This window comes from Rhinolophus hipposideros (assembly GCF_964194185.1).
Source record: "Rhinolophus hipposideros genome assembly, chromosome: X".
NCBI classification, from domain to species: Eukaryota; Metazoa; Chordata; class Mammalia; order Chiroptera; family Rhinolophidae; genus Rhinolophus; species Rhinolophus hipposideros.
Genome location: NC_138046.1, coordinates 100,610,272 through 100,636,519, shown reverse-complemented (window position 1 = coordinate 100,636,519; position 26,248 = coordinate 100,610,272). Strand labels below are relative to the sequence as shown.

Genomic DNA, 26,248 nt, shown 5'->3' with positions numbered 1-26,248 from the left:
TGCAAAAAGAAAGCAGGAATAAAACAAATACATGGAGATTAAACAACATACTTTTAAAGAACAACTGAGTTAAAGATGAAATTAGAGGTGAGATCAAAAGATACATAGAAACAAATGACAATGAAAATACACCCTACCAAATTTTTTGGATGCAGCTAAAGCCGTTTTAAGAGGGAAATGTATATCATTACAGGCCTATCTCAAGAAACAAGAAAAATCCCAAATAAATAACCACATGGTACACCTTAAAGAACTAGAAAAAGAACAAGTGAAGAACAAGTGAAACCCAAGGTCAGCAGAAGAAAGGAAATAACAAAAATCAGAGAAGAACTAAATGAAATAGAGTACAAAAAGACAATAGAAAAAATTAATGTGACAAAGAGCTGGGTCTTTGAAAGGATTAAAAATAGATTAACAAACCCTTGGCTAGACTCACTAATATAAAAAGACACTAATTAACAAAACCAGAAATGAAAAAGGGGAAGTTATCACTGACACCACAGAAATACAAAGTATCATCCAAGAATACTATGATGGACCATATACTACCAAATTCAATAACCTAGAAGAAATGCACAAGTTCTTAGAAACATATAGCCTTCCAAGTCTGAACCATGAAGAACTGGAAAATCTAAACCGACCAATCACCAGTAACAAAATTGAATCAGTTATCCAAAACCTTCCCAAAAGCAAAAGTCCAGGACCAGATGGCTTTACTAGTGAATTCCACCAAACCTTCAAAGAGGATCTAATACCAATGATGCTAAACTCTTCCAAAATATTGAAGAAGAGACAGTACTCCCTAACTCATTTTATGAGGCCAACATTACCCTGATACCAAAACCTGGTAAAGACAACACAAAAAAAGAAAACTACAAACCAATATCTCTGATGAATACAGATGCAAAAATCATAAACAAAATTCTAGCAAATGGAATACAACAATGCATTAAAAAGATTATTCATCATAACCATGGGGTTCATCCCTGGGGCACAAGGATGGTTTAACATCCACAAATCCATCAATGTGATACATCACATAAACAAAATAAAGGACAAAAATCATATGATTATATCAATTGATGCAGATAAAGCATTTGACAAGATACAACATCCATTTATGATTAAAACCCTTAATAAAATACGTATAGAAGGAAAATACCTTAACATAATAAAGGCCGTCTATGACAAGCCCTCAGCTAGTCTCATAATTAAGGGTGAAAAACTGAAGCCCTTTGCTCTAGGTTCAGGAACACAACAGGGCTGTCCCCTTTCACCTGTGCTTTTCAACATAGTGTTGGAAGTCCTTGCCAGAGCAATCAGGCAAGAGAAAGAAATCAAAGGCATCCAAATTGCGAATGAAGAAGTTAAATTATCACTCTTTGCAGAAAACATGATGCTATATATAGAAAACCCTAAAGACTCCACCAAAAAGCTATTAGAAATAATCAACGTATGCAGAAAAGTTGCTGGCTACAAAATCAATGTACAAAAGTCCATTGCATTCCTATGTAATAAAAATGAAATCTCATAAAAAGAAACATAAAAAAAAAATCCTTTTGCAATTGCAGCAAAAAGAATGAAATACCTAGGAAGAAACTTAACCAAGGATGTGAAGGACCTATATGCTGAAAACTGTAAGACATTTTTGAAAGAAATTGAAGAAGACACAAAGGAATGGAAAGACATTCCGTGCTCATGGATTGGAAGAATCAACATAGTTAAAATGCCCATATTACCCAAAACAATATAGAGATTTAATGCAAATCGATCAGAATCCCAATGGCATTTTTTAAAGAAATAGAACAAAAACCATCAGATTTGTTTGGAACCACAAAAGACCTCGAATAGTCAAAGTAACCTTAAGAAAAAAGAACAATGCTGGAGGTATCGCACTCCCTGACTTTAGCTTGTACTACAGGGCTACAATAATCAAAACAGCATGGTACTGGCAGAAAAACAGACACATAGACCAATGGAATAGAATTGAGAACCCAGAAATAAAACCACACAAATACGGACAGATAATTTTGGACAAAGAAGCTAAAAACATACAACAGAGGAAAGACAGCCTCTTCAATAAATGGTGCTGGCAGAATTGGATAGCTACGTGCAAAAGAATGAAACTGGACTGCTATCTGTCACCATGTACCCAAGTTAATTCAAAATGGATCAAAGACTTAAGCATAAGACCTGACACAATAAACTGCATAGAAGGAAACATAGGTACTAAATTTATGCACCTTGGGTTCAAAGAGCACTTCATGAATTTGTCTCCAAAGGCAATGGAAGTAAAAGCTAAAATAAACAAACGGGACTATATGAAACTTCAAAGCTTCTGCACAGCTAAAGAAATCATCGACAAAATAAACAGGCAACCAACTGAATGGGAGAAGTTTTTTGCAAACAGTGCCTCCGATAAGGGGCTAATATCCAAAATATACAAGGAACTCTTGAAGCTCAACAACAAAAAAACAAACAACCCAATTGAAAAATGGGCAGAGGGCCTGAAGAGACATTTGTTCCAAGACGACATACAAATGGCAAATAGACATATGAAAAAATGCTCAACATCACTAATCATCAGAGAAATGCATATAAAATCCACAATGAGATATCACCTCACCTTAGTCAGAATTGCTGTCATCAACAAGACAAATAGTAACAAGTGTTGGAGAGTCTGTGGAGGAAAAGGAACCCTCATACCCTGTTGGTGGGAATGCAGACTGGTGCAGCCACTATGGAAGGCAGTGTGGAGGTTCCTCAAAAAATTACGAATAGAATTACCATATGACCCAGCAATCCCTCTCCTGGGTACCTACCCAAATATCTGAAAACATTTATCCATAAAGACACGAGTGCTCCAATGTTCATTGCAGCTTTGTTTATGGTGGCCAAGACATGGAAACAACCAAAATGTCCTTCGATAGATGAATGGATAAAGAAGGTGTGGTATATATACACAATGGAATACTATTCGGTGGTAAGAAAAGATGATATAGGAACATTTGTGACAACATGGATGGATCTTGAGAGTATGATGCTAAGCAAAATAAGTCAGATAGAAAAAGCAGAGAACTCTATGATTTCACTGATATGTGGTATATAAACCAAAAACAACAAAAGAACAAGACAAACAAATGAGAAACAAAAACTCATAGACACAGACAATAGTTCAGTGATTACCAGAGGGTAAGGGGGTTTGGGTGAGGGAGAATAGGGTAAGGGGGGTCAAATATACGGTGATGGAAGGAGAACTGACTCTGGGTGATGAACACACAGTGGGATTTATAGATGATGTAATACAGAATTGTACACCTGAAATCTATGTAATTTCACTAACAATTGTCACCCCAATAAATTATTACAAAAAAATGATGCTCTGACTCATAAAACAGTAGTGATATTATGTGCCTGATAGTTTGCTGCTTTAAGGAAAACATTTGTCAACTTTGTGTTTAAGAACTTGACTGGGAGAAGGGAGATTGTACTTTTACTTCTGAGGTACTCACTACCTAGATATGAGAATTCTTTGGGCCTTTGAGTTATTCCTTTCTAAACAATAAGTTAAAAAAATAAGATCCATTAGAAATACCTAATTAATTCTCTATTTAAAGAAGTTTATTGTAATAATACACACTTGTTAATACAACAGGACTTTCAAAATAGTATGTTAGTAAAAAAGTTAAATGATCACCTTAAAATTCTGCTCACATATTTGATTCTCAATCACAACCACACACAAAGATTGTAATCATCATCAGAAGAGATGTCTTTGAACATGAAATCCAGTGATAAATAGCTATAATTTCACAAGTATCACCCCATTCTTCAAACTCTAATAATAATTTCAGTTTCCACTGTGGACTTTAGATTTTAATTTATGTTTTATATTAAATATATTAGTTTCAACCAACAAAAATGAGATAAGCAAGTATATTATTGTAAAGTACGAGGAATGATATAAATTTGTACATTTTGTATTTTCATGTACAAACCAACTCATTTAGTTTGATAAGCTTAGGTGGATTTTTTTTTACTTCAACCAATATAGAATTTTATCTCTTTAATAAAGAAAAATAAATGTTGGTAGTATTTGTGGATTTTGTATGACCGGGAAAAGAAATGCTGACACAGCTAGCATTGAGGATGTGGTGCTGGAATCATGTTTGACACATACAAGTCACTTTCCTTTCATCTCTCAGAGCTACTTAACTGCTGCTTCTCGCCCATGGCAGTTTGATTATTTTCCATGCTGGCACCTACTCTTCTTGATGGACTTACCCACTCAAGACACACATATATATTTGTTCTCCAAATGACTTCACAGTAGCTAACTGAAAGCAAGTGAGACCCAATCCATGAACTGCTTGCTTTCCTTAAATAAACCATATATATTTTATATGTTCCCTATATTCTTACTGCCCTCAGGCTCCAGACCAGCTAAATAATGTGCGTTTTTAACACACTTCAAACAAGCAAACTGACTTTTCTCAAACCTAACAGACACACTCATAGTCAAATATTCCACATCTAAAATATCTTAATACCTTAATACTTAACACCTTGCCCTCTTCCTCTTTCACAGTCTTAAAATGTTTTGCCATAGAAGGTAAACTGTATTAATGGTTTCGCAATTATAATAAAAAAGGGTTCTCTGTGAGGCGAAAATAAGAAAAGCTGACCATCTTGATATCACATTATAAAGGGCTATTGTACTGTAAATTATTATAATGTTTTATTATTTTGTGGTCTTGACATCCTGCAGCCATAGAATCCAAAACACAAAACAGATCACCTAGCTATACAGAGAAGAATCTATGTTGATGCGAATGACACTTTGGTAACCTCCTTACTCAGTTGCTAGACCTTATTACTCCGGGATCTCCACTTTTCTCCTTCTATTCCTAATCAAGTTCACACTTCCCAGATGCCAGAGCACCGCCTCCAAAGTCTCCGTGACTCTTTCCACCTCTCCATCTTTTATTGTTTTTGAACTTCACTCCCGGTATTTTCTCTCCTCTCTTAATCTTTCAGTACAGTCCCAGAAACACATTCCTCCTGCTGTCTGGACCCCAGTATGGACAGTTTCAAGGATCCCATAACCGATATCCAAGATTTCCTGGCCCCCTTGACCTGTCTTGCCAGTTTCCTTCAAGTACAGACTTCTGTTTTCTCTGGCAGGAAGCAAAAGGTTTAGATGCATTCTAAGAGAAAACACTTAACTTGTATTTCATCATAAATTTATCCTCTCCTACTTCATTGCCTAACAAGGACTTCTGGGACCTGCCATTCTCACTCTTTCTATGATTTTTAGAACCAGAAAAGCAAACTTTGGAGAAATATAGCAAAAAGAGGTGCCATTGTCTAGTACTTTATTAAAAGCCTCTAGAGGAGTGCAAAGGATCGAAAAGCTTTCCTCAAAATATGAGATTCAGATTGGTAATCATACTGTATTACTGAACACAGAATGTTGGATTAGAAAATCAATGGTAATTCACTTGTTGTAATTTTTATGTGTTACTGAGCATTATATTCATTGGTTAAATATGCTCACTCTAGTAGCCATTCAAAATAATCCATTTCTTTTCTTTTTTTTTTAATTTGTTGGGGTGACAATTGTTAGTGAAATTACATAGATTTCAGGTGTACAATTCTGTATTACATCATCTATAAATCCCATTGTGTGTTCACCACCGAGAGTCAGTTCTCCTTCCATCACCATATATTTGATCCCCCCTACCCTCATCTCCCTCACCCAAAACCCCTTACCCTCTGGTAACCACTGAACTATTGTCTGTGTCTATGAGTTTCTGTTTCTCATTTGTTTGTCTTGCTCTTCTGTTGTTTTTGGTTTAGATACCACATATCAGTGAAATCATAGAGTTCTCTGCTTTTTCTATCTGACTTATTTCGCTTAGAATTATACGCTCAAGATCCATCCATGTTGTCACAAATGTTCCCATATCATCTTTTCTTACCGCCAAATAGTATTCCACAATATATACCACACCTTCTTTATCCATTCATCTATCGAAGGACATTTTGGTTGTTTCCATGTCTTGGCCACCGTAAACAAAGCTGCAATGAACATTGGAGCACTCGTGTCTTTATGGATAAATGTTTTCAGATATTTGGGTAGATACCCAGGAGAAGGATTGCTGGGTCATATGGTAATTCTATTCGTAATATTTTGAGGAACCTCCACACTGCCTTCCATAACGGCTGCACCAGTCTGCCTTCCCACCAACAGTGTATGAAGATTCCTTTTTCTCCACAGCCTCTCCAACACTTGTAACTATTTGTCTTGTTGATGACAACAATTCTGACTGGGGTGAGATGATATCTCATTGTGGTTTTTATTTGCATTTCTCTGATGATTAGTGATGTTGAGCATTTTTTCATATGTCTATCTGCCATTTGTATGTCCTCTTGGGAGAAATGTCTCTTCAGGCCCTCTGCCTATTTTTCAATTGGGTTGTTTGTTTTTTTGTTGTTGAACTTCAAGAGTTCCTTGTATATTTTGGATATTAGCCCCTTATCGCAGGCACTGTTTGCAAAAATCTTCTCCCATTCAGTTGGCTGCCTCTTTATTTTGTCAATGGTTTCTTTAGCTGTGCAGAAGCTTTGAAGTTTCATATAGTCCCGTTTGTTTATTTTAGCTTTTACATCCATTGCCTTTGGAGTTAAATTCATGAAATGTTCTTTGAACCCAAGGTGAATAAGTTTAGTACCTATGTTTCCTTCTATGCAGTTTATTGTGTCAGGTCTTATGCTTAAGTCTTTGACCCATTTTGAATTAACTTGGGTACATGGTGACAGATAGCAGTCCAGTTTCATTCTTTTGCACGTGGCTATCCAATTCTCCCAGCACCATTTATTGAAGAGGCTGTCTTTTCTCCGTTGTATGTTTTTAGCTTCTTTGTCCAAAATTATCTGTCTGTGTTTATGTGGTTTTATTTCTGGGTTCTCAATTCTATTCCATTGGTCTATGTGTCTGTTTTTCTGCCAGTACCATGCTGTTTTGATTGTAGTAGCCCTGTAGTACAAGCTAAAGTCAGGGTGCGCCATACCTCCAGCATTTTTCTTTTTTCTTAAGATTGCTTTGGCTATTCGGGGTCTTTTGTGGTTCCAAACAAAAATCTGATAATTTTTTGTTCTATTTCTTTAAAAAACGCCATTGGGATTTTGATGGGGATTGCATTAAATCTGTATATTGTTTTGGGTAATATGGCCATTTTAACTATGTTGGTTCTTCCAATCCATGAGCACGGAATGTCTTTCCATTTCTTTATGTATTCAATTTCTTTCAAAAATGTCTTACAGTTTTCAGCATATAGGTCCTTCACATCCTTGGTTAAGTTTATTCCTAGATATTTTATTCTTTTTGCTGCAATTGCAAAAGGAATTTTTTTTTTATATTTCTTTTTCTGAGATTTCATTCTTAGTAAATAGGAATGCAATGGACTTTTGTATGTTGATTTTGTTGCCAGCAACTTCACTGCGTTCGTTGATTGTTTCTAATAGCTTTTTGTTGGAGTCTTTAGGGTTTTCTATATATAGCATCATGTTTTCTGCAAAGAGTGATAATTTAACTTCTTCATTCGCAATTTGGATATCTTTGATTTCTTTCTCTTGCCTGATTGCTCTGGCAAGGACTTCCAACACTATGTTGAAAAGCAGAGGTGATAGGGGACAGCCCTGCCGTGTTCCTGAACCTAGAGCAAAGGGCTTCAGTTTTTCACCATTAATTATGAGATTAGCTGAGGGCTTGTCATATATGGCCTTTATTATGTTAAGGTATTTTCCTTCTCTACCTATTTTATTAAGTGTTTTAATCATAAATGGATGTTGTATCTTGTCAAATGGCTTTTCTGCATCAATTGATAGAATCATATGATTTTTATCCTTTATTTTGTTTATGTGATGTATCACATTGATGGATTTGCGGATGTTGAACCACCCTTGTGTCCCAGGGATGAACCCCACTTGGTCGTGTTGAACAATCATTTTAATGTGTTGTATTCGATATGCTAGAATTTTGTTTAGGACTTTTGCATCTGTATTCATTAGAGATATTGGTTTGTAGTTTTCTTTTTTTGTGTTTTCCTTACCAGGTTTTGGTATCAGGGTAATGTTGGCCTCATAAAATGAGTTAGGGAGTTCTGTCACTTCTTCAATATTTTGGAAGATTTTGAGCAGGATTGTTATAAGATCCTCTTTGAAGGTTTGGTAGAATTCACTAGTAAAGCCATCTGGTCCTGGACTTTTGATTTTGGGAAGGTTTCGGATGACTGATTCAATTTTGTTACTGGTGATCGGTCTGTTTAGATTTTCCAGTTCTTCGTGGTTCAGCCTTGAAGGCTATATGTTTCTAAGAACTTGTCCATTTCTTCTAGGTTATTGATTTGGTGGCATATGGTCCGTCATAGTATTCTTGGATGATCCTTTGTATTTCTGTGGTGTCAGTGATAACTTCCCCTTTTTCATTTCTGTTATTGTTAATTAGTGTCTTCTCTCTTCTTATTTTAGTGAGTCTAGCTAACGGTTTGTCAATTTTGTTAATCATTTCAAAGAACCAGGTCTTTGTCACATTAATTTTTTTCTATTGTCTTTTTGTTCTCTATTTCATTTAGTTCTGCTCTGATTTTTGTTATTTTTTTTTCCTTTCATCTGCTGACCTTGGGTTTCACTGTTCTTCTTTTTCTATTTCTTTAAGGTGTAACATGAGGTTATTCATTTGGGATTTTTCTTGTTTCTTGAGATAGGCCTGTAATGATATACATTTCCCTCTTAAAACTGCTTTTGCTGCATCCCCAAAATTTTGGTAGGATGTATTTTCATTGTCATTTGTTTCTATGTATTTTTGATCTCTCCTCTAATTTCTTCTTTGCCCCAGTCGTTCTTTAAATGTATGTTGTTCAATCTCCACGTATTTGCATTTTTTCCTGCTTTCTTTTTGCAGTTGATATCCATTTCAAACCTTTATCAGAGAATATGCTTGGTATGATTGCAATCTTCTTAAATTTGCTGAGGCTGATTTTATGTCCCAATATATTGTCTTTCCTTTTGAATGTTCCATGTACACTCGAAAAGAATGTATAGTCTGATGTTTTAGGATGAAGAGCTCTATATATGTCAATTATGTCCATATTATCTGATGTGTTATTTAGGGCTGCTATTTTGTTATTTATTTTCTGTTTGGATGATCTATCCAGAACTGCCAATGATGTACTTAAGTCCCCTACTATAACCATGTTTTGGTCAATTTCTCCCTATAGTTCTGTTAGTAGTTGCTTCGTATATTTTGGTGCTCCGTGATTGGGGTCACAAATATTGATGACTGTTATGTCTTCTTGTTGTATAGTCCCCTTTACCATTATGAAATGTCCATCTTTGTCTCTTGTTATCTTTTTCACCCTGAAGTCTGTTTCATCTGATATCATTATGGCTACACCCAATTTTCTCTGGGTACCATTTGCTTGGAGTGTCAATTTCCACCCTTTCACTTTGAGTCTATGCTTTTCCTTATAGCTGAGATGTGTCTCTTGGAGACAGCATATGGTTGGGTTTAGTTTTTTGATCCAATCTGCTACTCTGTGCCTTTTTATTGGTGATTTCAGTCCATTTACATTTTGGGTGATTATAGATACGTGAGGATTTCCTGTCAGTCTATCTTTAGTTTTCTGCTAAGGCTGTGTCTCCATTGTTTCTTTGCCTTTTTGTTGTTGTCTGTTATTTCTGTGAGGTGGTATTCTATGATGTTTCCCTCTGTTTCTTCTTTTATTACAGTACATAGTTCAGTTCTGGATTTTTTTTGAGTGGTTACCCTTAATTTTATGTAAAAGAAAGTTTGATATTTAGAGTATTCCATTTTCTTCAGCACGCTTACTTTCTCCATTCCATATTCTGGTTCAGGTCTTTATTTTCCCCCTTTTTATGTTGCCACAAATTGTCCCTGTTGATGGTGGTCCAATAGCCTCCTTTAGTATTCTTGTAGTGCAGGTCGTGTGTAGAAAATTCCCTCAGCTTCTGTATGTCTGGAAAAGTCGTTATTCCTCCTTCATATCTAAAGGATATCTTTGCTGGATATATTGTTTTTGGCTCATAATTTCTCTCTTTCAATAGTTGGAATATTTGGTTCCACTCCCTCCTGGCTTGTAGAATTTCTGCTGAAAAATCTGATGATAATTTAATGGGCTTTCCTTTGTAGGTTACCGTCTTCTTTTCCCTGGCTGCCTTGAGGATTCTTTCTTTGTCATTGATTTTAAATAGCTTCAATACAATGTCCCTTGGAGAAGGCCTGTTGGGATTGAGGTAATTATGTGTTCTATTTGCTTCTTGGATTCGAGGATCCATTTCTGTCCACAAGTTTGGGAAGTTCTCATCAACGTTTTGTTTGAATATATTCTCTGTTCCCTTCTCTCTTTCTTCTCCTTCTGGTATGCCCATTATTCTTACATTGCTCTTTCTGATAGAGTCAGAAAGTTCTTGTGGAGTTCTTTCATTTCTTTTAAGTCTCAAGTCTCTTTCTTTTTCCATCTGTGCAATTTCCAGGTTTCTATCTTCGATGACTCTTTCCTCCATCTGGTCAACTCTACTTCCTAAGCTGGTTGTTTCATTCTACCTTCTTCTATTGAGGTCTTAATGTCCAGAAATCCCAGTTGGTTCTTCATAAAAATTTCAGTCTCTTTCGTAAAATGCTCATGTTGTTGTTTGATTGCATTTCTGAGTTCATTAAATTGCCTTTCTGTGTTTTCTTGCATCTCGTTGAGTATTTTCAGAACTGCAATCTTGAATTCTCTGCCATTTAAGTCACATATTTCCACACCTTTAATTTCCTTTTCTCAAGACTTTTCACTTTCTCTCTGAGCTGTCTTGTTGCCTTGGTTATTCATGGAAATTACTGATTTATTATTTCTCTTCCTAGACACAGGAGTGGCTTTTGCAACAGGTTGATAGGAAGAGGTCTTTCTTTTTTTTTCCAGTACTTCTTGGTAGAATGTTTTATTTTCTCTCTGACTGTGCAGCCTTTTCTTTCCTCTCTCACACAGTAGTGCTATGTTTTCTCTGCATTATTCCAGCTTCTCACACAATGGGGGATTCCCTGGGAGATGGGCTTCTCCTCTGTTAACAGTTTGCCTGTGTCATAGGGCACCACGTCCCTGTGGGGATGCAGAGAGCTTTTGAAGTTCCAAAGCTCTTTCTGCATCAGACTCAGAGCCCGTATGTTTCAGCAGTTCTGTTTACTCCTGCAGGGATCTGCCCAGATAGGTGGGGCCTGGGGCAGGGTGAGTTGTTAGAGGTGGCCCAGAGCAATGGCAGTGACCACCACCACAGCAGGTCCCGCTTCTACAGCTCCTCCCCTTTGCCGGAACTAGTTGGGTTGCAAATCTGTGTCTGTGGTCCACAGTTCTCTGAATAGCAAATATTCTGTTCTTTTGATCTGAAACTGCTACTGTTCTGCTTCTAGCACCGGGCAGGTGGGGGTGGGGCGAGCTCTGGGAGGGTAGGGAGCGGGCGGCTAGTCTCAGTTCCTAAGGCTTCCTTTCTATGCTCGGCAGTGAGGGCTTAAACCACTGTTTTCAGTCTTCTTCTCTCAGTCATTGCCGTGAGCGTTGGGTTCAGCCGTGCTATATGCTGCCCCCTCAGCCCTGTGGGCCATAAGGGGAGCCCTAGCAGTCCGAGTTCTTCCCTCTCCTGCAGCTGCGGTAGCTCCGGGATGCAGCGAGCTTGCAGCACTGAGCTAGGTCTGCGTCCTGCGCCCACGCGGCTCCGTCTCTGCACTTCTCCCTTCCTCCTCCCCCACTTGCCTAATTCTCCCACCTTTAGGTGAATTCAGTAGTGGGCCTCTTCGTCTTGCCTGTCTGCTGTGCAGGGAGTCCTTTGTGGAATTATTGTTGTTTGATTAGTTGTAAATTCCAGGGGAGCTTTACAGAGGTTCACCTCACATCGCCATTTTGATGACGTCTCAAGCGTAATATTCTAAATATACAAATCTGATTCTTCATTACCCAAGTGCCTTCAATGACTTAATTTTGCCCTTTCAATAATGTCTGACTTCTGAACACAGATGGCATTCACTCCACCAGGTGATCACTTCTACTGCCATATGCAACCTCCACCTTCTGTCTGGCTAAGTCCTATTCATTCTCTAGTTCTTCATCTAAATGTGACATTCTCAGGAAGACCATCAATAAGACAGGTTTTCTTCCATGACCACAGCTTCCCATAAAATTCTCATTTCTCCTACTATAACATTCATCAAGCTGCATTATAATCATTTATTAAACTGGATGTTTTCTCAACTGTTTTGTAATTCTGGGCAGGAGAGAGATGTAAATATCTTATTTATTGTAGTCTTAGACCTTGAAGAATGTTTGGCACAGAATATGTAATCAATAAATATTTTAAATGAATGGTTAATAAATTAACTAATTATGTATTCACATTTCACATTTGCATAAGGATTATTGAGACCCCCAAAATAACAAAAGGTGCGCTTCATAACAGCACCTTAAATGGTGCCACTAATTATATTGTTTGCTAAAAATAACCCCATAGGATGAGTTTTTTTAACTTAAAACATAAATTTTTATACATATCACAAAATGTATTTATGACACTATACATTTTGAGATTTTACTTTAAAAATAATTACTTCAGTTTCTGATTAACTATAACTCACTTTATTTCCACAATATAAAAATAAACTTTTATTTCTGTGTGTTTTATTTCACTACCTATCAATAAGATGACTGAAAAGAAAACACACGTGAGAAAACATTTCCTTCTCTTACTGTAACGAATAGTGAAAAAAAATCAAGTGACTCTAGAATGGAACTAAATGGCACATAAAAATTATAAAAGATAAAAGAGGCATATTTAAAACCTTAGGGAAGGATTAATAATCTAAGTGTCATGTCATTGATAGAATAAACAAAACTTTACATCAAAAAATACAGGTTCCGTGACTATATATGTATGTATAAAGTTATAGTTCACATTCAGTATTATTCAGCTTCAGCTTCAGGTGTACACATGTAGGTAATTCAGGTGTACAGGCACCTACACAGTCCATTAAGTGATCTCCATTACATATTAAAATGAGAATACCTTATATCTAGTAGGTTAAATAAAATACATTATTAAAGTTAAAAAAATACAGAGTTAATAAAACTAAACAGTAAATATTATGAACTCATGGCCTTTTAAAAAGTAGTATCTTTTCTAGTTCTAGCCAGAATTTCACCCAGCATTAATCTCATCCTATCTACCATACTAAATCTGATATGCAGCCCTCAGTGCCCAAAATTTAGTTTCTAATACATTTTCTCTTCCTTTGTAAAAAGAAAAGAACTGGCACTTCTTGGATAATAGCTGATCCCGTGACCCGAAACATATTTGGCAGCCCAAAAGTGAAGAGGATTTCAAAGATGGCGTGGATAGTGCAAGGACAAATGAGCTTAGTTAAAAAGGATTCTCATGGTCTAAGTTTTGACAATATACACGTAACAGAGAAAATACTACTGTAATTATTTGGAATAAGGTGAGCCTGTGAATAAAAGCATGACTCTGTAATTATAAGAAGAAAATTTAATATGAAGTTTAATAAGAAAGTTATAATCCAAATGAAAGGCGGTATAGTAAGTTTTATTTACTTTATTAGTTAACTTTAATAAGGGAGTGTAATATATAATATTCCTTTTCTGTTAAGAAATTATCTTTTTATGAACAGTAAATTTTTACCTTTCTCAGTATTTGTTATGTAAGCCAATCTGCTAAGGAAAATTAAAATCCTACAGAAAAAAATTGATTACAACTGGTGGTCTCTCACCATGTGTAGGAAGAAAGAAATTTCAACTGGTTTTGTAAGATGAAGAATGAACCAAGTATCATATTCATTATTGATCAGGACATGAAATTTTTGAATGACAACACTAAATATAATAGGTGATGATAAGGCTTACTTGTTTCCAATAATGATAACACACCAGATCAATCAACATACAATATTTAGTTGGCAGTAGGCTATACAGCATTGGACAAGTGAGAGTGAAATAATAGATTATTTGGGGAAAGTTGACCAGAGTATAGGATACCAAAACTTAAGTGAAAGGCTTAACTTTGACATACCTGCTTAATCTTTATTATTAAAATAATGGGACCAGGAGCTCCTATTTGAATTATCTTAAAGGGCATAACTGTATTCCATACCCTATTCAAGAAACAATTAGTTGATATCCAGAGCCTCCACAACTTTGACTGGTCTTCTTGACACTTGGATTGTTTCCAACCTAAATATCAAGATGACCATAGCTGTAAACTTTCCAAGTCTGCTTGGTGAGACAGAATTACTTTGTTTCATTAGAATAACTTTCTAAGAGTGAAAACGCCCTGTCAAAAGTGTAGAAACATTTTAAATATTTGAATATAATTTGCCAAAATTTCATTCAGAAAGTCTGTATACTGTATTCTATAAACTTAGTATATGAGAGTGATTTCCCCATAGTACATTTATAGCAGAGACAGCTAGTGGCCTCCCCAATGTCTATTCTCTCCTTTGTCAACAGAAAGTACAATGCGCCCAGCCCCAAACTCCATATCCCAATGCCCTTGCACCCAGGAGTAAACAATGAGATGGATCATAAATCAGGTAAATTTCCTAGTGTTTTCCATCTTCCTTTTCCTACCTGGAATAAGGACATTAAATTAGGCCTACAGCAGAAATCTTGGAACCAGAGAACTTGAGAATCAAAATCACTTGCTAAGGATGACGATACCTTGAAACTACCAAACCAGTCCTGGATTGCATACACGTAGAACTTATTTTAGGTGAGAAAAAATAAACCTCCATCTTATTAAAGCCATTTACTACATAACTTCTCATAAGGAATTCTTTTTTGAAATTATGTTTACAAAAACAGTTATTCTTAGTTTAATTTTTAACTGCTTTCAGGGCTTAGAACCAGTTCCTCTTTACCAGGCTTATATATTTGTGAGCTCTTTCCTCTGTCCTATCCAGTTTCAAAGTTTTTAATAAATCCCACATGTTATAATTCACAGACTTGTATCTCTGTCTGAGAACTCTCCTCAGAAATGCAGACCCAACTGCTTTCTGGAAATTTGAGATTTTCATTTAAGTGTCTCAAAGGATACACCACCTAAAAATTCCCCACATTGTACATGTAACCTTCTCACCAACATGCAACCCACCTCTTCTAACATGTTTTATCTTAGTGAGAAGCATTAATGTCCAATAAATTGCACACATCAAAAACCTAGTTTTCAGTCCAGCACATCTTTAAGATGTCTACTTTTGCCATCGCCATTATCACTACTCTAATTCGCCATCTCTGAAGGTGTGCAAATAAAATAATACCATAGATTGTTTCCCTATTATCCATATTGTTTAAATTGTTCCCTTTTAATCAATTCCTCAATACTCAAGCAGTGTGAACTTTTAAAAATATGAATCTGAACATGTCCCCCCCCCCCACACACACACACCTTAAATCAATCAATGGGTTCCTATGCTTTTCAGATAAAGACCAAAAATGTTAATATGGCCTATGAGGCCATGCATGCTCTGGCTCCTGCCACTTCCCAGATGTCATGTGACACTATGATCCTCTCTATAATCACACTGGTTTCTTTCAGTTCCAGGACCATGTCGTGGTTACTCCCTTTCCAGGATCTTTGAATATGGTTTCCCTTTTATCCTAATGACTTTAATTACTCCTATTCATACTGTAGTTCTCTACTCAATGAAAACTGTCTCAGGTTTCCTTGATTCCCTCTGTGGGTCCTGTCTCTTAGTTACACGCTCTCCAGCACTGCATCAGTTCAAGTATCACTTTATAGTACTTTATGAAATTTGGCCCATCTTTTCATCCTGAGTGCCTAGCATAGTGTCTGACTGTAATAATTGTACTACAGATAGCTATCATTAAATATTTAATTCATAAATTCACAAATAATTCATAGAATATATCTTCAAGTGTTTCTTATGAGAGAACATGGGTGGTTCACTTTCTCCGCCCTACAAACATGACTGACAAACCAGCTGGCATAGAAATTTTTACTTCCTTTCTCTCGCAAAATAGTGTGAATTTTGCCCTTTTGGATCTCTGAGTCAGCAAGAATAAGCACCTTACGAAAGGTAGCAAGAAGGGAGCCAAGAAAAAAGTGGTTGACCCATTTTCTAAGAAAGATGGGTATGATGTGAAAGCACCAGCTATGTTCAATATAAAAAATATTGGAAAAAATTGGTCACGAGAACCCAAAATTGCATCTGATGGTCTCAAGGGTCGTGTTGTTGAAGTGAGCCTAGCTAATCTGCAGAATGATGAAGTTGCATTTAGGAAATTCAAGTTAGTTACTGAGGATGTTCAGGGCAAACATGCCTGACTAATTTCCATGGCATGGATCTTACCCTTGATAAAATGTGCTCCATGATCAAAAAAATGGCAGACCATGACTGAAGCTCATGGGGATGTAAAGACTATCAAAGGTTATTTGCTTCGTCTATGCTGTGTTAGTTTTACTAAAAAATGCAACCATCAGATTCAGATTATGCTCAGCATCAACAGGTCCGCCAAATCCGGCAGAAGATGATGGAAATCATGACCTGAGAGGTGCAGGCAAATGACTTGAAAGAAGTGGTCAATAAATTGATTCCAGATAGCATTGGAAAAGACATAGAAAAGGCTTGCCGATCTATTTATCCGCTCCATAATGTCTTTGTTAGAAAAGTCAAAATGCTGAAGAAGTCCAAGTTTGAATTGGGAAATATCATGGAGCTTCATGGGGAAGGTGGCAGTTCTGGAAAAGCTACTAGGGGTAAGATAGGTGCTAAAGTTGAAAGAGCTGATGCTGTTAGCCCCCAGTCCAAGAATCTGTTTAAAATTCAGACTTTTCAATTTGGGGAATGTAATCCATAATATTGTAAAGATTTTGTAGGGTATCGAATGGACACTTGTCTCATTAGGGAGACCACCTCGGGGAAGATGTGGATGCCTGATCACTGCACTGTACACTTGAAGCTGAAGCTGAACAATAATAAATGTCAACTACAATTATATATATATATACATATATATATATATATATATATATATATATATATATATATATAGTTACAAGAAGTGCAGTACACCATTAGGAATAGACACAGTGGAAATGTAATGGCTGCATGCGATGTCAGAGGGGTAGTAGATGGGGGGAAAGGGATTATCACTGTGTGAGGTACCTAAATGATAAATGTGTATTACATTGTTTTGTACACCTGAAAATAATAAAAAATAAAAATAAATAAATAAATAAAATTCAGACTTTTCACAGTGACAAATCAAACCCGTTGGTGATGTTTAAAAGATATATATATATATAGTGAATTTTACTCTACTCTGTACTTATTATTGCAGAGGTTCCAAGGGTCATTTTTCATTCCTTGGAGTAAAAGAATCATTTTCTGTCTCCTCAATTTTAGAATTATTCATTTTTCCTTGAAATGTTTTACAAATTCACTAGGAGAAGATGAGGTATTTTTCTTAGTAAACACTTCGTCTTAGAAGTCAAACTTTTCTTCAGTTGTAGAATGTTTTCTTAAATTATATCTTGTATTGATTTTCTTTCAATCCTTTGGTTTTGATCTCCTCCTTAGGAACATAAATTTTCTCATTCGATCTCATGTCTTACCTTGTGGTTTGTAATTGTCTTTTTCTGTTATTCTGTATTCAGGGTAGGTGTCCTAGATTTGTCCTCCATGTGACAGATTCAGTTTCTGCAATACTATCACTACACTTCATTATTTCTAAGACTGAATTTTAGTCTGCAATATTCAATCCTTTGACACATTTCCTTGTCTTACTGCAGTCTCTATTCATTTCTTCCTGACACTAAAATCAACTGAATTTTCATCATGGTTTCTTGTGTTTTCATCATAGCTTTCAACGCTCTGACTGAGAACATAATAGAGTATCAGCTTCCTAAAACTAATTTCAGTTCATGGGGTGCACCTTTCTTCAAAAGTTTGGGGTTTTGTTTTCTTTGTTATTGTTGTTATTGCAACTTGTAACATCCATGAAATAGAAGATATAAAACTTGTGTGATGTCAGCATCAGATCTAAATCAGTGAATTCTCCTTTCTCATAATAGCCACACGATTGCTATTAGAATTATTTTCTTAATTTGTAAAACAAAGAAATAACTGATTAGCCCATACCATAACTAATACAAAATAATTTTAGTTGTTGCTGTTTTGCAATTATATCCATTTTATGTAAATTTTCTGGTCTACGGAAAGATACCTTGGTCTCACTTCCTGTCATGTACCCATGAGCGAGAGATCTGTTTCTGGATACTCTTAGGAATTCTTTTTTCTTTCATTAGCAGAGATCATAAATAAAGAACTACATTCTCCATAGGACACCATTCCCACAGCTCTCTCAACTCAAACAGGACTTCTTGGAGAATGAGAGGCATGAATGGAACATGTTGGAGAGAACAGATGATATAACCCTCTCTTTTTTTCTTTTTTTTTTAATTTATTGGGGTGACATTTGTTAGTAAAATTACATAGATTTCAGGTGTACAATTCTGTATTACGTCATCTATAAATCCCACTGTGTATTCACCACCCAGAGTCAGTTCTTCCTTCCATCACCATATATTTGAAACCCTCTCTTTTCTTCATGGGAGAATGAAGCAATTTAATAGATAAATGAATGAAAGTTTTTATGGTCCCTTTTTCCCTCCGTATCTCTGTTGTCCACCCCATATTCTGCCTCCTGACCTCACTTCCACTTTAGTATATAGAAATACTTCTTTGAGTTTTCTAGATTAGAGATTCACTGGTTTCCAATGCTGTTGAAAGTCTGAAACTTTTTGGAAGATTTATTGTGTATTCTAATGGTTGCAGAGCAAATTATTAGTCATTATCTGCCATCATAATTTGAAAATCCCTAAATAATATCTGCAGTGTTCTTTAAGAGAAAGTTATTATAGGTTCCTAAGACTAACTGACAAAGAGTGTTTTGGTGCACAAATAAATGGCATGTTTAGACCACTTATCAGTATTTGAATCTTTTTCTCTTTTTGTATTTTCAATTGAATTTTAAAGTCCAATTATATTTTTATGTTTATATTTATGGTTCAAAATATCAATTGGAATATTAACATGTACTGCAGGTGACAAAATACATCTTCATAGACAATGTCAGATCTTTTGTTTCATTTAACCAACTGTACACTGATTAATTTAGTTGACATTTGTAGGAAAATGAATGTGTTTGGTCAATCTGGAATTGTTGGTGGTGAAGTAAGACTACCTAATATTTATTTTCGTGTGGGGATTTTTTTTTTAATTCACCAGACAGAAGGCAAAGCCTCCTGGAAGTTCGAATTCAATTATCACATGCATTTAATTATCCTTCTACACTAACTGCCTTTGATTATCTTTTCTCAATAGGAGAAAATGTTGCACTTCTCTTACCAATGTGTTATAACATATATTCTAAAAGAAAACTTCTATCACTACAAATTAACTTAAATGTATGTAACATTTTTGTGGGAATTATTTAATTATTCAAAATTTATTGTTGTTCATACATTCAAGGTAGAAAAAGTATTTCTCTTCCAAACTTATTTTGTTTCTGGAGGGTTCTGGTAGACTAGGTATATGAGTAATGTAACAACCATTTCAGAGTTTTTAAAAATGGATTTTTTGTGGTCTAGATATAGGTGATATTTATTTATAATGTATACTTTATCTGGTTAATAATATAATTTGAGAGGACTTATAAAACTACACAAGAAATTATTAAAATGGAAAGAAAAATTTTTACAAATTGTTGAATTGGTAAGAAGGTAATATAATAATGACCTAGGGTAATAGTTTCTGTCGCTTATTAAACATTAAATTTTACTAAAGCAAAATAAAATTTAAAAAATGTTGTATAAATCTCATTATGTAATAAAAGGAAACTTCAAATGAGAGATGCTATGTCTAGTTTAAGAATTTCTTATATTATCACAGGATTAAATGGACTTAAATAAGGTCCATTCTTTCATTCATCCATTCACTTCATTCAATTCATTTAATTTGTATGTATTGAGCACTTACTATGCACACCAGACACATTTATTAACTTGTAGATTATAGCAAGAAATAAAATATACAGACAAAAATCTCTGACCTTATGAAGTTTATACTTTAGTAAGGAAAAGAGAAAATTAACAAATAAAAAAGTATTATATATTGATAATTTCTGAAAGGAAAAGTACAAGGACTGCAGGTTGAGTATAAGCTTTTAAATTAAGAGAGCAAAGGACCTTATTCTCACTGAGATGAGATGACAAAATTACTTTTCACCTCTAAGTAATTTTGCCTGCAGACAAGGTCAGCATTTTTCTTACAGACAGCTTTGAATTCATTCACCTGCCTGAGCAAATGGTTGATGAAGACCCTGGAGTTCCATATTATAGAATATAATATAGACACTTACATGGGAAATTTATAAGTGCAAGTGTATTCCACCCTGACCAGAGGAAAAGTTCAGTATTGCTCTGTGAGGAAAAAAATTCTGATTTTGTGCAATACCATTTCCCAGTGGCCTGCCAACTTTGAGTCAGCTGCTAAATGCGCATTGAAATAGCTAAACAAATTGCTGCACTGGCTTCATTAGTATTCATAATATGACCTCTGGAAAATATCTACCAAAAACAATTTTGCCTTTGGCAGATTTACTATCATCCTGCCATTTCTGAAAGTAATTGGAAAATAGGATCAGTTATTTCTAGAGACAATTCCTGGTTCATGACATTAAGACCATTTAGTCCGTGTTCAGAATGCCTGTCATCCTCTTTGCCATCACAGAAGGATACGCATCTAATTAATCCAAAGTCTGAATCAGAAAAGGTAACTATAACTCAAGGTAAAAGGAGAGGAAAATCTAGCCTTATTTTCTGTTTTATGACATTGAAACCTTATGTAATTACCCATATGAATTCACTTATTTATATAAAAATGCAAGCTTATATAAACATAAATGCCTTATATGGAGCAAAGTATTTTTAAAAACTTAAAAATTAATTATACAAATATAAAATGTATAATTTTATATCAAATATTTTATTCGACTCATTAATTAATGAGGAAACCAGGAAAGTGGTAAAAACTTAGTCCAAGAGCATTTGATGAAAAGGGCTTTATATAGTCTATTATATAGTCTATCAAGAATGCCATCTAAAAATGTTTAGAGTGGGACTGCTAGGTTATATAAAACTCATTACTGTTCTGTTGGGCAATCAAACCATAACCATTAGGATTTTCTTTTCTATCAGATAGAAATTATCATGCTATCAGATAACTTCATAGCTTCTGATCAAGAATTGAATAGCAAAGGCAAACAAAGGTACATTCCTCTAGAAAATTATATAATCTGTGGGTGAACTTGTTTAGATAATGTCTCAGAATAACATTTGAAAAGACATGCCACCCACCTTTTCTGCCTTTTTCCAGTTTTAATAATTTTCTTTAAAATATCCCTGTCTTAGTCCAATACAACAAATACAACAGAGTGCGAGGCTTAAATAACAATGTGTTTCTCATAGTTCTGGCGGTTGGGAAGTACAAGATCACGGTGCCAGCATGGTCAGGGTCTGGTGAGAGTATCCTTCTTGGTTTGCAGATGGCTATCATATTGCTATGTCCTCACATGGCAAAGAGACAACTCATCTCTCTCATGTCTCTTCTTACAAGTGCACTAATCCCATTCATGAGGGCTCCACCTTTATGACCTAATTACCTCCCAAAAGTCCCATCTCCAAATGCTGAGGATTAGGGTTTCAATATACAAACTTTGTGGGACAAAAACATTCAGGCCATAGCATTATTAGTTTTGGTCAAAAATTATCTTCAAGTATTGATCAGAATAAAAGGTTGGCCTCATTGCAGTTTATACTGATTATTTCCACAGATGCAATAGGAGGTGTTAAATAATCATATAAGCTTCCTTAATCATGTAGTATTTAACAGATACCGAGGCAAAACTATTAGTTCTTTTTGCAAATTGTCTTAAAGAATCTAGGATTGAACCACTTAAAAGACTCTATAAAGTCTAGGCTAGGAAGTCAAGGCCAAGAAAATCTCTCCCCTAGAGATCACTGTAGTACCCATGGAATTAGCAAATTCCTCCTTCTCAAGATCCTCAAAATACGCTAAGGCTCCTGGCCTGCCAGGAAGTAACTTGATTTATCACTTGTGAGTCTGGAGTCCTATAAACCAGTATCAGGCCAGTTTCCTGTGAGGGTTTTGTAGTCATTGGTGCTCTTGTTCTTTAATGGTGGGCTTGTTGTACCTGATTAAAAGTGATTCATCCCCAAATATAATACTACAGTATGTCTTTGGTTGTACAGTTTTTCCAATTTGAGGAGACAGATTCTTACCGAAATAATGAAAATACCTTTTACCACAAGGATAAGAAAATATTAAACATATTTGGTTCGGAATTATGAGATTTCAGTGAGAATTAGCTTCCATTTAAAAATGTTTCATTTCTGTATGCGATGTCAGAGGGGTAGTAGATTGGGGGAGGGCGGTTATCACTGTTTGAGGGATGTAAATGATAAATGTCTAACTATTACATTGTTTTGTACACCTAAAACTAATAAAAATTAAATAAACAAAAATAAAAATATTTCATTTCCATTTGTAAAAGCATATAATTCTACATTGAAGGTAAGAGAGTTGAAAGGAAGAAAAAGTGATTCATTGTATATTCATCAGTAAATAGAGCATTAAACCAACATCAACAATATTCCAAACAAACAACTGCTATTAAAATTTTCTCATCAGTTTATTCAGTCTTATGTAATTAATTCTTGTTCCCCTGGACCTCAGACCAGCAGTTGGCTTTCAGGAAGTCATCTTCTTATGAAATAAAAAGTCCTAGAAAGCCTGATTCAGTCCTCTGACACAATTGAAAATATTTCTAAGTGATACCAGTTTGACAGTATTTAGCCAAAATCTATTCTTTGATGCATCAATAGTTAAGATACCTGGTAGAGTCCTTTTCTTGAGATACAGAAACTATCCTTTGTTGAAGACAGGAGTTCCAACTTTTGAGTCTTCAGGTAAGAACCAGAGGAAATCAAAGGTCACCTGCAAATGAGAATAAATGGCTGTCATTCATTTATTACAGTAGTCAATATCAAAATGGAAGAGAGCCATTGGGGTGTACAACACGTAACTATTTCATAAGATTTTAATCCTTTTTCCCTTGAAGGTAAGAACCAAATATGAATAGTGAACACGTTGACAAATACCCAGGGCCTTGCTGTTTAAAATCTCTTACATTTTTATATAAAAAGCATTTAGATGTGCAAAATTAACCTAGGTAAGGATAAGCTTCCCTTATTTTTTGATTATTCTTCTCATTCATTTCTTAACAATAGTATTGAGCTAATTAATAAACATATAACAGACCAAGTAAACCTAAATAATTATAGTTTCTTTTTTTAATCAAAGGAAATTCAGGTACTTCATTAAGATAGGATGATGGAAACCTGAGAAACAATGTTTGGTTATCTACTTAATCAAAGTGGCAATATAATATTTTAAAATAAACATAGACATTTACATGGTTGTAAGAAATTTTAGCTCTTTCATAAATGAAGACCTTTTGTTCTTTTATTTTGTAATCATCTGTCACAGAGGTTAGCACTGCCCATAGACTTATACATGAGTTCATGGGTATAGTTTACCCATATAAGCTAAGAATAGTTTCTAGATTTTTAAATGTTTGGGAAAAAATGCAAATAGGAATATCATTTTATGACATATGAAAATTATATGAAACGTCAATGCTCATAAATAAAGTTTTATTGAACAAAGCCACATTTAATCATTTACATATTGTCAATGGCTGCTTTCCTGCTACAGTGACAGAGTAGTTGTGCCAGATTTTACAGTCTTATAGTCCGCAAAGCCTAAAATATTTACATTTAGCCCTTTAAAGGAAAAATTGCTTATTCCTGTTATAGAAGTCAATAAAGTCAATACGAAGGACTGAAAATTTTTCTAGTGAAATACTGAATCTCTGCTCTCTGAGCAGATTGCACAAAGAGTAACCTTTTTCTACTCTTTGTTAAGACTAAAAATTTCAAGATCAATTTTGATTTTAACAAAGAGAAAACCAAATAAAAGATTCATAAGCTCCTTTCTTTATAAATCATCTTGTGAATAAGCCCATCAACACTGAGCAAAGTTTGTCAAAATATTATATACTTCAATGCTTCTTTTCAGCTCTATTATTTGAAGTTATTTTAAACCAAGACTAAATTTCTTACCTGCAAAAATTCTGCAGCTTTCTATATCTATCCTGGTTCTGTCTTTTGCTACCCTCTTTCACATTTTTGAACAGACTGCTTATTTTATAAACTGCTCTCACTTTTTTAATGAAATATATCCCAATACCTTGCACACACAGTTGTGCTTTTCTGCTATTATTAATTTTGTAGGGTCTCAGTTTCCCACAGAAACTGTATCTTTTAATCAACTTAACTAACTTCTTTTTTACAAAGACAATGTAATACCCTCCTCTAACACCCTCCGACCCCCTTACCCTCTGGTAACCACTAAACTATTGTCTGTGTCTACGGGTATTTACCCAAAAAAATCTGAACATTTATCTATAAAGATATATGTGCTCTGAGGCTCAATGCAGCTTTATTTACGGTGGCCAAGACATGGAAACAACCAAAGTGTCCTTTGATAGATGACTGGATAAAGAAGATGTGGTATATATACACAATGGAATACTATTCTGCCAACAGAAAAGGTGAAATAGTGCCATTTGCGAGTACATGGATAGATCTTGAGATTATTATGCTGAGCGAAATAAGTCAGACAGAAAAAGTCAAGAACCATATGATTTCACTGAGATGTGGGATATAAAACTGAAAGCAACACAGGAATAAGACAAACAAACAAAAACTCATAGACACAGACAATAGTTTAGAGGTTTATTTTTTATGAAGAGATTACTAATTTTGATCTTCATAAACTTAATATTGGTTTATTGATTAGATAAATAAGCTTATTTCTATATACTGTTTAGGACTGCAAACAATTTAAAACTATGTTTTTATATTCTGATAAAGTTTTTATGCCAATGGTAATTATGCACAAAGTAATATGGATGTCTGTATATAATTTCTAAAATTCTTATATGGGCTCATGAGCTTTGCTCGTTTGCTAATTGTTTTGCATGATAGACATTCATTGTCTTTGTAAAAAAGAAGTTAGTTGATTAAAAGATATAGTTTCTGTGGGAAACTGAGACACTACAAAATTAATAATAGCAGAAAAGCACAACTGTGTGTGCAAGGTATTGGGATATATTTCATTTAAAAAAGTGAGAGCAGTTTATAAAATAAGCAGTCTGTTCAATAAATGGGATCAAATATATGGTGATGGAAGGAGAACTGACTCTGGGTGGTGAACACACAATATGATATATAGATGACGTATTACAGAATTGTATACTTGAAACTTATATAACTTTACTAATCATTGTCACCCCAATAAACTTTAATTTAAAAAATAAATAAAATAATAAACCTAAATATAAGAAACAAAAGGCTTTGCTTATATTATATTTAACACCTATAAAAATTAGAGAAAAGTCATGTAACTATTTTGAAACCAGTCTAATTTGTGCAAAGACTCAAGTTTAATATCTGAACTTGGTAAACATGCTCACAGTTTCTGTAAAAAAAAAGGGGGGGGTTTCTCTTAAAAGTCTAGCACATTTAAAGTTTCAGTTTCTTTAGTTTTCTAAAAATCTTAGGAACTGCTAAATATAGAGAATCATTTACAAATCTCTATAAATCCATTAAAATAAAGCTCCATTAATATTGGAGACTGTATAATCTAATTCACCCTCCAGAAACAGGAAAATATTTCAAATTTCAAAAGGCTTTTCTCAATTAGACTCTCCAGCACTGAGGGAGATTGTGGCTTCATTTCTCTACCCTGAACATAAGTCAAAAATAAACATAGAAACATAAAAAGTACCTCTTCAGATATCAAAAGACTGTTTTTGGTGCTGTGCTAAGTTTCTACAGGATAACTTTTGTTGATAGTGGGACTAAGAAAGTAATCGTCGAGCCTTCTTTTATAACTTCCATGGAACCGAACAAGCAGATGGTAAAGAAGTCCCCACGATTGGGTCCTGGGGGCTGA

The 26,248-nt window shown here is 34.9% G+C and overlaps 1 pseudogene across 1 annotated transcript; it reads left to right on the top strand.

Moving 5' to 3' along the window:
* Nucleotides 1–14,610: 14,610 nt before the first annotated feature.
* Nucleotides 14,611–16,906, top strand: LOC308495114 (small ribosomal subunit protein eS1-like; annotated as a pseudogene). Its single transcript has 2 exons — nt 14,611–14,656; nt 16,136–16,906. The product of its transcript is annotated as a small ribosomal subunit protein eS1-like (transcript).
* The last annotated feature ends 9,342 nt before the right edge of the window (nt 16,907–26,248 follow it).